We start from the raw sequence: 15,920 nt of genomic DNA on the forward strand, positions 1-15,920 counted from the left end.
CTCTGACCCACAGCCTTTAGCCAGCCTCCTGGGACACCAGTCTTTTTATCTACAAAGCAAACAGCCTGGCCAGTCAACCTGCTATGAACCTAAGGCATACTTGTAGGGAGCCAGGTTTGCTATTTCTGGTAACAATTTGGAAGGCAGAACAATGCCACCTGAAACTCTTGGCCTCGAATGACCAGGATCTCGTTAGTAACTGCCAGGGAAGCCAATTTTTGTTCTTACTTCCAACATAGGACCAACCAGAGAAAATCGAAGATTATTATATAGTTGTAAGTGGTGCCTTACTTCTGGGCAGCCTACCACCAACTTGCCCAGCTCAGCAGTCTCCAAGGGAGACACATCTGAAGACTTTGCCTTTTATCCTTGCACAGCCTTCTCAACCTCCTCCGCCTGCCTACAAGTCTATCGGACACAACATGGCGGCTGGCTGCCTTGCTCCAGCAAGCTCTGAATCAGCAGTGTGTTTCTCTCAGTTTGTGTCTTCATTCATTTGCCCACCTGCTCTTCTGTGAAGCTTCAACCATTGGAATGTCTCAAGACTTGGCTCTCTGACTTCTCTTACCATTTTTTCTCTCAGGTGGGCTCCCATCAAGTCCTACAACTTTGAACATCAATGAGATGCTGATGTCACACATCTGTCTCCAGGCAACTCACACAGCTGTCTACTCCTGGACTTGGGCCTAGAAAAGAATTTCAAATGTCACAGACTCAGAGTTCACACTTCTTGGTTTGAGCACTCCTTGACCAGTTCTGGTTCTCTACTCGACACACTCTCTCTCTAGCTCATGGCGCCTTCTAACACATGGTGCTCAAGCCCACCTGAGCTATTCTTGATTTTTCTTCTCTCCTCTTGAACACTGCTGTCTTAAGCAGAACTTTTTCACTATTTCAGATAGCTCTGCTTTTTACCAACTTGTTTGAGGCAACCAGCCCCATGTAGACCCCACCACAGACCTAATAAAGTGAAGGATTAAGCAGCTGGATTGAGTTCTTATTGAACTCTGCTATCTGACACACCCAACTGTTCTCAGCCAGTCGAAAGAGTCTTGTCAGCAACTGTTATTTAAATCTTGTAGGAAACTTTGGGATTCAATGTCACAATGACAGGATGTTAACAAGGGGCTGGTGAAATGCAGAGGTCGTTAATTTTTACGCTGAAATTACTCCTGACGAAAAGGAGGCTGACAGTTTTCAAACTTTCATGCTACAGAAGGTCTGTGACCCCACTCATCATCAATAACCTTGGAGGGACAAAGATTGATCACATAATGCTCACTAGTTCTCTTATACTATTATTATTCTATGCAGTGTTAGTTACATGGCCTTGTAAGACCTCTGTGTTTTCTTCCTTGTAAGTGTGTGTGTGTAATTCAAAATCCATGCATAGGAAAGGTCTTCAAAAAGTTCATGGAATAGATGGATTATGAAAAAACTACATGAATTTCAAAAGTTTTTCACCCAGATCTGTTTTACACACATTTTTCAAATGCCCTCATGTAATATATATATATATATATATATATATATATATATATATATATATACTTCAAAACTAGGAAAAACAGATGTTTACTTGTATAGCTGAGCCTAACTGTGTCACAGTTTAGCATACTACAGTACATGCATCAGATGCTTATTCATATTTAAAACATTACATGTAAAAGAGAGAGATTCCTCCCGCTCATCATTCTACTTCCCTTCCTGCTCCTCAGAGATAACTGTGAGCATCAACTTGGTATTTGTAATCCCATGCAAGTGATTTAAAACAGTTGGCAGCAGTTACCTTTTAAATAAATTTATGTGAGAGCTTGAGTGACACAGAGGCCAGAAGGAGAAAGAGTGGGTAAGCACTCCTGCCCACTGACCCATTGCATGCCTGTAACGTCTGGGGCTGGGCCAGAGCTGGAGCCAGGAGCTAGATGCAAAAACCCAGCCAAGTGACCCATCACTGCTGTCTCTAACATCCTCCATTCCCTAATGGCCTCCTAAATGTCTGCAACAGTCAGGGCTGAGCCAAGCTCTAACCAGGAACCTGGAACTTCGTCCAGGTTTCACATGTGAGTAACAGAAATCCAAGCACCATCTTCTGCTGCCTTCGCAGACACATTAGCAAGGTGCTGGATCAGAAACAGAGCATTGAACCAGCACTCATATGGGATGCCAGTATTGCAGGTGGAAGCTTACCGCACTGTGCCACAGCATTAATCACGTTTTTCAACAGACTTTTTTTTTCCCAGAAAAATTTAAAAGATCATGTAAAACCACCCAGTTTCTATTAATATTGGATGATGGTGGCCCTTGTCACTTGCTTGGGGTCAGGTTTAGCATGTTTCTGCATATATAGAGAGAAAGTATGTATTTCTAATAATTACCCTATATTTACATTAGAATGAAGTCATTGCACACTAATCCAGCACTGCTTTATTTGTTGCTCTACTTCTCCCCCCTTGGGTTCTTGGGCACTCTTTCCAATGATTCCCGTGTGTCTTTGACATGCCTGCATCAGTGTTTTTCTTACTGTGCCTTTACTTTCTGGTACAAACACATCCATGTTTCAGGCTTAACTTGCATATGTCCTGCCCTAGTCCTGGGCTCATTTTTCCAAGGAACCCTGATTTCCTGTATTGGAAAAAAAGGATTAAAAAGCAGAACCCAGATGCTGTGTGGTGCATGCCTATTGTTGTTGGGAGTTTGTTTTCAGAGTCAGAACAACATATATATGCATATAAACCAAGTTGTGATGACATACATATCTATAAATATTTCTATAGGTCTCATCTGTCCATTTATTATGCTAAAAATGATATTGAACTGATATTCCTGCCTCAGATCCATCACTACAAATCCATCTCTACATGGATCCTAAAAGCTTACGACGCCAATGGTGAGAAATCAGGCCCCCATCAGCTGTCCTCTATTTACATAATTATTCCATTCCAGAATAGATGGAGGCTTCAAAAAGTCTGCAGCAAGCTAATGAAAAGATAAAAATAAGATGTATGAGCTTTATGTTGCAATACAAACTTTGTTAAGTTTAGGACATTTTTATGAGCAATAATACTATCCACTTAGCTCATCCTTAAAGAACTGAGGGCCATGAAAACAACCATATCAATGCAGCACTTTAAAAAATAAGAAATTTACATTATTAACAGAGGAGGATAAATGGTGCCCTTTAAATATTTCCTAAAATTAAGAAGTGAAAAGAAAGCAGCCACATTGTAACACAGCAGGCAAAAACTCTACCTGTGATGTCAGCAGATCATATTGGCTCATCTGGGTCCCAGAGACTCCAGTCTAAATTCAGCTTCAGAATGATGGCCTGGGAAAGCCAGCAAAAGATGGCCCACATGCTTGAGCCCCTGCCATCCGACTGGGAGACCTATAAAAACTCCTGGATCCTCCTTTAGGCCTAACTCAGCATTGATTGTTGTAGCCATCTGGATAATGAACCAACAATTGGAGGGGCTCTCTGTTTCTCTCTCTCTCTCTCTCTCTCACTTGCTTGCTCTTGCTCTCCCCAGCCCCAAGGTGCACACTTGCTCTTTCTCTAAAAATGAGCAAATCTTAAGAATATATATTTAAGAAGCAAAATAAGTCAGAAGGAGCCAAACACAGACTGTCAGGTGAATACGTAATGATTCCACCTTGGAACTCTAGACAAGTGGCACTTCTTTGATGAGAGGAATGAGCAGAGGTCTTGTTGTGGAGCAAGATCCTATGAAAGCCTTCCTGGGCATTTTCCTGTTAACAGCTTTAGATGACTTTTCTCCAAACACTCTCATAAGAAACCAGTGTGAGTACATTATTGGTTCTTTGCTCCTGCAGAAAGCCAGCAGCAAAATGCATTGAGCATCCTCAAACTCCGTTGCCATCATCTTTGTCTTTGATCGCTGGTTCACTTCTATTTCTTGGTAGTGTTGTGTCTTCAGGATCATACCTGTTCACTAGGTTTCATTTTCTGTGTCAGTTCTTCACAGGAAGGATCAGGATTCCTCCACTTGATTAGCTCTGCTCCCTCCTCTGCAGCTGCTCTGGGAGAAGCATTTGGCACCCATTAAGCAGGACGTTTGCTCCACTTCAGTTAGCCAAAATTGTGTAAACTTCACCAGCTGAGACATTGGTGTTAGCTATTGTTTCTGCTGTTAATTGTCAGGCTCTTAAATGAACAAGATCAATTTCTTCCTCAAAGATCTTTGTGGTTGGTCTTCCACTGAGCGCTGCATCTTCAACACCACCTCATTTCTTCTTAAGATGAGTCGTCAGTTGGTAGACTGATGATATAAAGGGAGGATTGTCCACATAAACTTGTAATTGTCAGTAAGTTCACCATTCCTCCTCCCCTACTTCACCACTGTTGAGTGTTTGTGTTTGCTTTAATTTTAGTAGAAGTCGTGCTGCTCTGGTAAAGACTTTTTAAAAAAAATATTCATTTATTTTTATTGAAAAGCAGATATACAGAGAAGGGAAAAGACAGAGAGGAAGATCTTCCATCCACTGATTCACTCCCTAAGTAGCGGCAATGGCCGGAGTTGACCCAATCTGAAGCCAGGAGCCAGTAGCCTACTTTGGGTCTCCCATGTGGGTGCAGGAACCCAAAACTTTGAGCTGTCCTCAACTGCTTTCCCAGGCTGAAAGCAGGGAGCTGAATGGGAAGCAAGAGTGCTTGGATTAGAACCAGCACCAATATGGGACCCCAGTACATGTAAAAAGAGGACTTTATCTGCTAGGCTACTGTGCCTGGCCCATGACTTAAAATGTATGTCTTACCCTTTTTAATGCTTCAAACTACGATCTGTTGAGATATACTGTAACAAGTTAGTAAGAGTTCGTTTTGGGAGTCGGCATTGTGGCACACTGGGTTAGACCACACCTGCCTCCCATGTTAGTGTTGGTTTGAGTCCTCATCCGGCTTGCTGCTAACACACCTGGGAAAGCAGCAGAAGAGGATTCAAATGCTTGGGTACCTATCACTCATGTGGGATACCCATATGGAGTTCCAGGCTCCTGGCTTCAACATGGCACAGCCCTGAGGGCCATTTAGGGAGTGAACCAGAGGATAAAAAATTCTTTCCCTCTTTTCTGCTGTCTCTCCTCTCTGTTGTGCTCTCTCTTTCTCTCTCTGTGTCATGCTGCCTCTCAAATAAATAAATATTGAAATGTTTATTTTGCTGCAAAAACGTTTGATATCCTTGCAGTTTGTGATATGCACTTCCCCCAAACTTACAACAAATGCATTTCTCATCTTCCCGAAGACCCTGGTACCTACCCAGTCAACCCTCCCTATCCAGGGGATCTGTATCTGCAAATTGAACCAATTGCAAATGGAAAACCTTTTAAAAAGTTATGAACAGGCACAGATTTTTTTCAGTATTCCCTAAGCAATGCAACTTAGCAACTAATTGCCTAGCATTACTATAATACCTATGCTAAGTAATCCAAAAATGATTTTGAGTTTTAGAAGGAGATTATGGGTTTGATTCATATTCATATGCAAATACTATGTCATGTTATATGGGGGACTAGAACACTATGTTCTCTGGGTTCGAGCTGAGCCTGTAGCCAACCCCTACACATTCCACAGGATCAGAATTGTTCTCCAGTGCCCACATGGGAAACAGTTGTATCTGCCACTGTGCCCTGCTCACATAGCTCCCTTTTCCTTTAGCCTTAAAGGAAGGTATCCAAGGATCCCATGTCAGCATCCGCCGTTCCTCCCCAGCCCTGCCTTACCTTCCTAGGCAACTGCTTCTCTCATCTATAATTCCGTTGCAGTCTCTGGTCACTTTGCGCTCCCTCCTGGTATTCTCCAAATCCATACACAGTATTTTAAATTTCTACCCATTGAGATTCACTCTGTGTTGTGTGAATATTGACAAGCCCACAATCTCATGTGTCCACCAGTACAGTAATTTGACTTCTTAAACATGCACACAACAATACTTTTTTAAAGATTAATTTGATTCATTTGAAAGGCAGAATTAGAGAGAGAATCTTCTACTCGTTCATTTCCCAAATGACCACAATGACTGGTGCTCATATGGCATACCTGTGTTGCAGGCAACAGCTTAACCGCTGTGTCACAATAAATTGATGGCCCTAAAACTCCTCTTTGCTCCACCTATCCATCCTCCGTCAACCCTGGTACCTCCTGATCTCTTATCATCTCTATAATTTGACATTTTCTAAACTGTCATACAATGAGAATCATACAGTACATATTTTTTAAAATCTAATATGTACTTACATTCTTCCTGTCTTATACTTTTTATTCATGTTGAACATGGTAGAGCTATCCCTCAGTTTGCTTATTCACTTAGCTATGTAAGAATGTCTTGGTTGCTTCTAGTTTGGGCAATTATGAATAAATCTATCATAACCATTCACACTCAAGGGTTGGAGTTGTGGCCCAGGAGGTCCAACCTGCAATGCTGGCATCCTACCTCAGAGTGCAGGTTCAAGTTCCAGACACCTGGCTTCTGTTATGGTTCTCTGCAATGCAACTGGAAGGAGTGGTATTATTTGGGGTCTAATGATATGTGTGGGGGATCAGAATGGGGTTCCTGGCTTCTGGGTTTGGCCTGGCTCAGATTGGCATTTTGTTCAGATCCAGGGATTGAACCAGTGGCTGGAAGAAACCTGACTCTGTCTCTCTCTGCTTTTTGTCTTTCTGCCTTTCAAATAAATAAACAAGTCTTTTAAAAAAGGAAAGAAAAAAATTATTCTTGTCCCACAGAATGCTCTTCATTGAAAATAAACACAGCCATATATATTTTAAATTCACATGCAGATTTTCAGTTAAGTGAGGTGAATGTCTGGGAACCCACATGATGGATTTGAACAATGCTTGTAGCAAGCTTTGTTAGAGGTAGTCCAACTCCTGTGCAGTCTTGCGAATCCCACCGGCGATCGGTTAAAGCTCCTTCTGCTCTGTGTACTTGTCACAACTTGGTGTTGTCAGTTTGAGAAATTTAACTGTTTTAATAAATGCCTTGCTTCGTTTTAACTTAGGATTCACCAGACAAGTTATGGCAGATGTCTTTCAATGTGCCTGTTTGTCATCATGTGTTTTCTTCGGTGCTCTGCCTGTTCAGATCTTGGCCTACGTTTAACTCGCATATAGAAGGACAGACCTCTAGAGAGAGAATCTTCCATTAGATGGTTCACTCCACACATGGCTGCAATGGCCACGGTTGGACCAGGCCGGAGCCAGGAGCCTGGAACTTCCCCTTGGTCTCCCATGTTGGTGTCAGGTCCCAAGCACTGAGCCATCTTCCACTGAAATTCCAGACACATTAGCAGAAAACTGAATCAGCAGCAGAGCACCCAGGACTGGAACTGGTATGGGATGCTGGTGCTGCAGGCATGAGACTTGCTACGCCACAGCACTGGTCAACTATGTTGTCTTAAAGTTAAGACTTCAAGTTAAGTCTTAAAGTCAGTAAGTTGGTAATGTCAGCCCTCTAACCTGTTTTTGATGATTCATCTATTTGAAAGAGTTACACACACACATACAATCTTCCATCTGCAGATTCTCTCCCATAATGGCCACAACAGCCAGAATAGGCAGGGATAGGACAGACAAATGGGAAGAGCAGACCCTCCACCTGGGGCTCCCACATGGATGGCAAGGGACCAATCACCTGAGCCTTCTGCTGCTGCTGCTTTCCAAGTAGGTGTAGGATGCTGACATTTCAGGCTATGGCTTAAGTGATGTGCCACATTTCTGGTCCCAGTCCTCCAACTTTCTTATTCAAGATTTTCTTGGCCATGCTGTGTCTTTTTGTTGTTGTTGTTGTTGATAGGCACAAAATAAATTGCTGAGACTTGGAAGAGCTTTATCAAAACTATAGATCAAGCTTGAAAAAGAATCATCTTGTTAGCAATGTGGAGTTTCCCAACTGTGATCTTGCAATATCTTTCCATCGGTTTTTACCTTCTTTTATTTCATTAGGGCTTTATTGTGTTTACATATATGTTGTGTTCTTTTTTTTTTGCTTCAGATTTATACCTAAACATTTCTCTTTGGTGGTGCTATTGTAGGCAATATAGAGTTTTTAAGCTTTAATTTCCATTTAGTCATTGATAGCATTCAGAAAACTGATTTTTGTGCATCAACCTTATAATTACAACCTTTCTATAATCCCTGTTACAGACTAATCCTCCTTCCCCCACAAAATGTCCCTTATCTCCAGTACCCCGAAGGTATGATCGTATTTAAAGATACAGACTTTACATAGATAATTAAGTTGAAATGAGTCCATTAGGATAGGCCCTAATCCAAGCTGACTGATAGCCTTGTAAGAGGACATGGTTAGGGCAGTGGAATACCAGAAATGCCTGCTTATAAAGCCAAGACAGTGTGAAACCACCATGGGAAGATGGCTGTCAAATTTAAGAGTGAGCCCTCCATACCAACAAAACTACTTCCAGATGAGAAAACGCATTATGTAAGCCACCCTATTTTTAGTGCCTTGTTGTGGCAGTCATTGCAAGCCAATGCAATCATTTATTTCAAAAAAACTTCTCAATTCTTAGAATTTCTATATCAATATCTTTTGTGAACAAAGATAGGTTTATTTTTTCCTTTCCAACCTGCCTACCTATCATTTCCTTTTCTTGTCTTTGGTCAGACCCTAGGGTCGAGAGGGGCATCTTGAGGCTGTCACCATCAAGGATGATACTGGATTTTGGTAGAGCTCTTCATAAGGCTGAATTCCTATTTGTCGTAAAGGTTTTCTTTTCCTTTTTAAAATAAATATGTATTTATCTACTTATTTAAAAGGCAAAGTGATGGACACCGAGAGAGAGAGAGAGAGAGAGAGACAGAGAAAGAGACAGAGAAAGAGAAAGAGAGAGATCTTTCATCCACTGGATCACTCCTCAAAGAGTTGCAACAGCAGGGACCTGGCAGGTTGAACCTGAAAACTAAGAATTCCATCTGGGCCCCTGTGTGGGTGGGGGAAGCCCAAGCTCTTGGTTTATCATCTGTTGTATCCCAAGTGCCTTAGCAAAGAGCTGGACCAGAAGCAGAAGCCGCCAAAAGTCAAACCAACACTGCAGCTGGGGACACTGGTGTCATAGGTGGTAGCTCCATGCCCCACACCACAATACACCCGTTCCTGAGTGTTCTCTTCCTTCAGTGAACTTGGATTTTGTCCTATCTTTTTCTTTTGGAATAGTTGATATGATCATGAGAGGTTTTTTTCCTTTAACATGTGAATACAGTGCAATTCATCAATGGATTTTTGAGTGTTGAACCAACCTTCCATACCTGATGAATTTCATCACTTGCATTGTATGATTCTTTTAATACACTGTTGGTCTTAATTTGTTAATTTTATTGAAAATCATTGCACCTGCCTTCATGAAGGATATCCCCCTGTAGTTTTCCTTTCTTGTGATGTCTTCATTTGATATTGAAATTATTTGATATTGAAATCAAATTCATTTGATATTGATACCGAATATTCTTTCTGCCTGTAGAAGAGATCTTACAGAATTAGTATCTTTGTTTCCTTAAATGTGTGGTAGAATCCACCAGAGAGCTATTTTCTTGATGGAAAGTTAATGACTGATTCAATATCTTGAATCATTTTAGTAATTGTGGTTTTCTTTTTTTCTTAGTTAACCTAACTAGAAGTTTTTCAAGCTGTTTACTTTCTCAACAAGTCTGCATTTGATTTTGCTGATTTTCTGTATTTCCAGGTGTTAATATAGTGATTTTTGCTCTAATTTTCCTACGGGTAATCTTCTCTTTGAATTGCTTTTCTTTCTCTAGTTTCTGAAGCTGGAAGTTTAATTTTAGATCTTTCTTTTTGTGGATGCACTAAACCCTGTAAACATTGGTACATTCTGCTTTTGCTGCATCTGACTGCTGTTGGCAGCCTGTATTTCACTCCTATTTAGTTCAAAGTTTTTCAAAATAGTTTTGAAGATTTGTTTATTTTACTTGAAAGTCGAAGTTGCAAGTAGAGAGAAGGAAAGACAGAGTAAGTGATTCATCTGCTGGATCACTCCCCAAATGGCCACAAATGACCAGTTCGTTGAACGGACCCGAAGCTGGGAGCCAGGAGCTTCCCCCTCGCCTCATCTCCCCCACGGGTGCAGGGTCACAAGGACTTTGGCTGTTCTCTGTTTCTTTCCCAAGCCATAAACAGGGAGCTGAACCGGGAAGTGGAGCAACCAGGACATGAATCTGAACCCTTATGGGATATTGTCACTGCAGACAGAGGATTAGCTAGTTTCAAAACATTTGAAAATTTCTCTTGATATTTCTTCTTTGAATAGTCTTCTATTTGTTTAAAACAATGCTACTTAATCCTGAAATATTGTGACATTTCCCATAGTCATTGATGCTGTTGGTTTCTAGTCTCGCTGTACTCATATGACTTCTGCTCATTGAAATGTGTCGTGTTCTACTGCCAGAGTATGGTTGATCTGGGTGACTGTTCCCTGTGAGCTTGAGAACAACGTGTATTTTGCTGAAGTTGGATAAAGCCACTGATAGAAGTCAGTTAGTTCCAGTTGATCAACGGTGCAATTAAGTTCAACTATGTCCTCCCTGACTTTGCATTCTATATCTGCCTGTTCCTACTGGACAAGGGTTGAATGGGGAATTCATCCATTTCTCTTCACCATCCTACCTGCTTTCATTTATTACACGTGTATTTTCTTTTTGCTTTTTTTATTAATGAATTACTTCGTTTCGTAGTTCTCAATCAATTTAATATCTGTACATTCTTTTATTATTGTAGTGACAGTGGCAGGGATCACCTGCAGCTGGGGTTGTTCGGGTCTTTAGTGTGGCTTGGTTTTTAAAGGCTACCTTCACTGGAGCTGGAGGTCCTAGTTGGCAGGTGTTTTCTAGGAGTGCTTCACAAATATTCTCCTGTTTTTATTGCTTTCTATCCTTTCTCGGGAGAAATAGGATTCTTCCAACTCATATGTCATTTTCCCTCATGGTTTTCAGACTTTTCTCTTTGTGTTTTGTTTTCAGCATTTTCATATGATGTGCCGTGATGTGACTCACTCTCAAGCAATTTTTCCCGAAGTTTTAAATTCTTCTTAACTGGTGGTTTCTCTTTTTTAAGACAGGCTTTGCAGAATTCTCAGTCTCTGTCTCTTCCAATATTGATTTAATATTATCACTTCCCTCTCTGCTTTTGAGACTCTAAACACACTCTTATTGTCCCTTCTCCTGCACCTCTTACCCTACTGTGTTTTCCATATTTTTAAGCTAACTTCCCTTGTTCTTCATTTATTCTTTCTTCAGCTGAGTTCAATGCGTTATTAAATTCACTTATTGAGTCGACACTTCCCTTGGACTTCAATTCTATGGTTAAAAATCTCTTTTCATAATTTGCAAATTTCCTGGAAAACAACACATGTATCCAAATACCCAATTTTTTCTTGGTGGCTTTTTATTTATTTGATTATATTTTTCTTCATTTTTACTTTTGTTAGTTTTTTGTTTTTCAGTTTTTCTGTTTAGCCTACTTCCATTAGTTTATTTCATTGTTATTTACATTTAAATTTATTTTCCATCCCTTTTCATTTTAAAAATTCATTGGATACAGTTCCTTAAGATTCATTCATGTATTCAAGTCGTCACCCATAAGGGATGCTGGTGCCATAGGCAGTGGCCTTACCCACTACACCACAGCTCTGGCCCTTCTTAAAGCATTTTTCCTGATTTGTCATAGAGTTCTCTTTACTCATTTGCACTTAAATAATGGAATATATTTTTGCACTTTTGCAACTTCACTTATTTTCTCCTTTTCATTATTACATGTTGGCATATTTAATAAGCCACGAATTCAGTTCTTTCCCTACAGTCTCTAGTTCCTCAATAATTTCCATCTTCTTCCTGATCCCACTAAAAACTCCAATTATCTCTTCATTTGCTTTAGCTGAACTAGGTTACCCTGTTGTGATATACTAAGCCCAAAGTAACTCAAGGGAGAAAGGGTGATCTTTTCAACATATTCTACTGGAACTACTGTATAATCCTATGCAAAAACATAATACTAAACCTTTATATTCTATAGAAAAATTTAACTTGGTTTGGCCCAGGAATTTAATAAATGTGCAATCTAATATTATGAAAATGCTAAAAAAAAAAGGTAGAAGAAAATAATAGTGATCTTGAGTTAGACCAACACTTATCTCTAATTCCCACATTACAGACAACAGGCGTGTAAGGCGGCTTCTGAAGTCTATTCTATTCACATTGCATCCTGGAAAAGGCGAAACCAGGGCATGTCCCAACCCTATGTTTGCCACTCCCGTAAATGTTTTACCCCACAGAGAAAAATTTCACCAAATGCAAATTCTATTTCCATAAACATGGCTTAAAGTCTATATGAATCGGGTACAGAATCTTCTTTTTTGCCATTCGTCCAGGTTCCCACAGTCTCTCTTTAGCTTCCTTTAAAATCACCCTTTTTCAGGTTCTTCTGTCAATTTTCAAACTAGTACTCAGAGGAGCAATTGAAACGTAAACGAAACCATAAGGCACCTGTCTTCAAAAGCGGCCAACTTTGAGAGACACAGCAATAACTTCCCGTGTTTCACTATGGAACCTCCCTTCCCTTCCCCATGCTCTTATCCCCTTTCTCCAACTTTCCTGGCCTATTTAGTTTTCTTAGACCTATATTGTCTAAGAAATCTCTCTTGTATTACCTTAACACAATATACTGATTAAGTTATAAAGACAGATGTTTAATTTGGCTTTTACTTCTGGAGGCCAGTACGTTTAAACTGCATAGCCCTGTCTACGGAGAGCCTCATGCTGAGGCAGAAATGGGTACAGAAGGAGCAGGGCAAGCCTACGACGGTCAAGAGGAATGTGCATGTGAGATGAAGAGGCGTGGGGTGGCCTCACTCCGTAGCCGTCATGCTCAGAACTCAGTCACTCCTACAGAACCTTCCTTCATCCCTTCCAAGCACGGTGCTGTGGTAACCCCAATCACCCCTCATTAGGCCCCAGCACTGCCACATGGAAGACTATGCTTCCAGAACATGAAACCTTTGTTGGGAAACTGCACCCAAATGATAACATCTACCCTCTGCCCCTTTGAGTCTGTTTTGTGTGGAAATTATCTAATGGCGTGTTCAGCCTGTAATTGCAAAATAAAATGAAAGTGTCTCATTGTAAATAAAATTAAAGAAAGAAAAAGGGAAAGCAAAAGAAAAGAAAAAGAATAAGGTAGGAGTGAGGGGGTGGCAGGAGAGAGGGTAGGGCGGGAAGTTGTAGTATATTCCTACATCTGAGTTGTGAGGTGCATGTTGTCATTTTATATAGAGTTTTGGCTTTTGGACTCATTTCAAAGCAAATTGTTCATGTTGGTTTTTTAACCATTTTTTTTCTCAATCTCCCTCTGTCCTACCCAGCCCAGCCCAGCATATTGTGATAGCTACCACCTGGCTGCTGGGATTCCATCCCGGAGCAGATTTTGAAGCAGAAGTCAGGGGTTTCTGTGACTAATTTCAGTCCTTGGTGGTAGTTGGATCTCTGGCCCACTTTCCCAAACGCCCTGTTCTTTTCGATTCTTGGCCCCCCAGGATGTGGTAGGATACCATTTCTTTCAGGTCCCCTACCCCAATCCTGAGTGAAAGCCATCTACTTTGCTGCTATTAGCTATCTTGTGGGGAAAACACTGGGTTTGCCCAGCAAGGTTGAAAAAGCCTCTCCTAGCTTTAGACAAACAATCGAGGGTTCTAGGGCTGCAGGCAATCTGTCCTGTGCTTCTCTTGAGCCTGATGCCCTGTTTAGCTATCTATTTTTGTACCTTATCTGTCATGGCTTTGTGTTCAGAGTCAAGAGATGGATCAAATCACAAAGTCATGGAGCAGTCTGCTCCAACCACTCTCTCCAGATCACTGCTTCATTGCACAGAGCTTCAAAGAAGCAATTTCACTCTGTCATGCAGTGTCTCCTTGGTCCTAGGTCAAATAGAGCAGGTATTCTTATCACTGCCTATGACAAGTGAGCTAAACAAGAAACAGTAGCTCAAGTGCTTGTGCGCAGGGCTAGTTTATAGAGGGCTTTCTTCTGATGGGGCCTGGAACCCTGCACTGGCTCCACTTGCCTGTCACTTCAGTCTTTGGGCCCACCTCTGCTATCAAGAGAAACAGAACACTGAGAAATCGTGGCATTTAAGACAGTGCTCTTGCTCCTTTGCATCACACTTAGACCAGATCAGACGCGTTCAGGGTGGTATGGCCGTAGACTGCTCCACACTTAGGAGTCCTCGGGCATTCCATGATTTTCAGCAGAACAGCAGCAGAGGATGTGCCATCCCAGGAACAGATTTTCACTTAGATACTGTCATTCACATCTACTCCTCCTACTTGCATTTCTAGTCCAAATTTCCAAGCCCCAACATCCCACGGAATGCAATGTGAATATTTCCTGAGGTTCTATTGCGCTCCGGCACCACCAGTCACTACAAAGTGGTTAATATTTGGTTTAGGAAGAAGCATCCCCCAGCTCATGGATAGGTGAGTTAATAGTTATCCATTAGGAAGTAATTTGGAAGGTTTTGCTACAGGCCTTGTTCCTTATGCTGGGCACAGCGGAGCACTGAATCACAAGCCAACGGGTAGACTGGGTCCTTCGGGGGTTTACAGTGTAGAGTCAGAGCCGGCATGATCATCAACAACTGATTTATAGCTGATAAAAGGGATTCCCTTCATCACCAAGACAAATGGAAAAAGGTCAGACAGGTGGAAGACAGCCAAAAGATCAGTTTGAAAACTTGTCAGATTCTTGGCCAAAGTTGATCCAAGGTGACCTTGGATATCAGCTTCAGAAATGAAAAGAGAAAAACAGGAGTAAGCATTTGAGGTGCCGCCTGGGACACCTGCATCCCACATCAGAGTACCAGGGTTCACTTCCTGACTCCAAGTTCCAGCCTTCTGTTAATGTAGAGCCTAGGAGGCAGCAGGTGATGCCTCCAATGTTGGACCACTGCCACCCATGCGGGAGATCTGGATTGAGTTCCCGGCTCCTTGCTTCAGTCCTAGCCCAGCCCTGGCATTGCAGGCATTTAAGGGGCAAACTAGTGGATGTGAGATCTTTCTCTCTGTACACATGTCTCCATGTCTTAAGTAGATAGCTAAGCAAGGGGATGGAGAATAACCTGAAAGTATTGTGGGACAGAGAGTGGTGGTCAAAAGGTGGACGATCAAGGGGTTACTGAAGCCTGAAAATGTATGCCCAGCAAGGTGAGATCACTTCCATCAGAAAGTCTGTGCAGGTATTAGGGAGGGGAGAGGGAGAACATTTCAGTCCACCCAGAAAACTGGGCAAACCCGAGTGTGAATTTGAGCCAGCATCCTGTACCTTAATTGTGTAGGGATTCAGTCTTACTAAAGTGAACTGATTCATCATCAAAGCAGATTTATCAGCTGAAAAACCTGTTAACAAGGCAGACATTGTCATCAAGCAGGTTAAGTCACCACCTGTGATTCTGGTGTCCCATATCTTCATGAGCACTGATTTGACTCCTGGCTGCTCCATTTCTGATCTAGATAATGGCCCTGGGAAGACAACAGAGGATGGCCCAAATGCTCGGGCTCCTGCCACCCATGCAAGCGACCCTGGGTCTTGACTTCAGCCTAGTGCAGCTCTGGTTGTTGCAGCCATTTGGGAGAATGAACCAGTAGATTAAGATGTGGGTGTGTGTGTGTGTGCTCATGCATGTACATGTCTATCCTTCTCTTTCACTCTTTCAGATAATTAAATATAACTATTTTTAAAAAGAAGCAAACTTGGGCTCAGCACAGTGCCTAGTGGCTACAGGCCTCACCTTGCAGGTGCCAGGCCCCCCATATGGACACTGGTTCTAAATCCGGTGGCCCCGTTTCCTACCCTGCTCCCTGCTTGTGAACTGGGAAAGCAGTCAAGG

The sequence above is a fragment of the Ochotona princeps genome, chromosome 3 (assembly GCF_030435755.1).
Source record: "Ochotona princeps isolate mOchPri1 chromosome 3, mOchPri1.hap1, whole genome shotgun sequence".
In the NCBI taxonomy this organism is placed as follows: Eukaryota; Metazoa; Chordata; class Mammalia; order Lagomorpha; family Ochotonidae; genus Ochotona; species Ochotona princeps.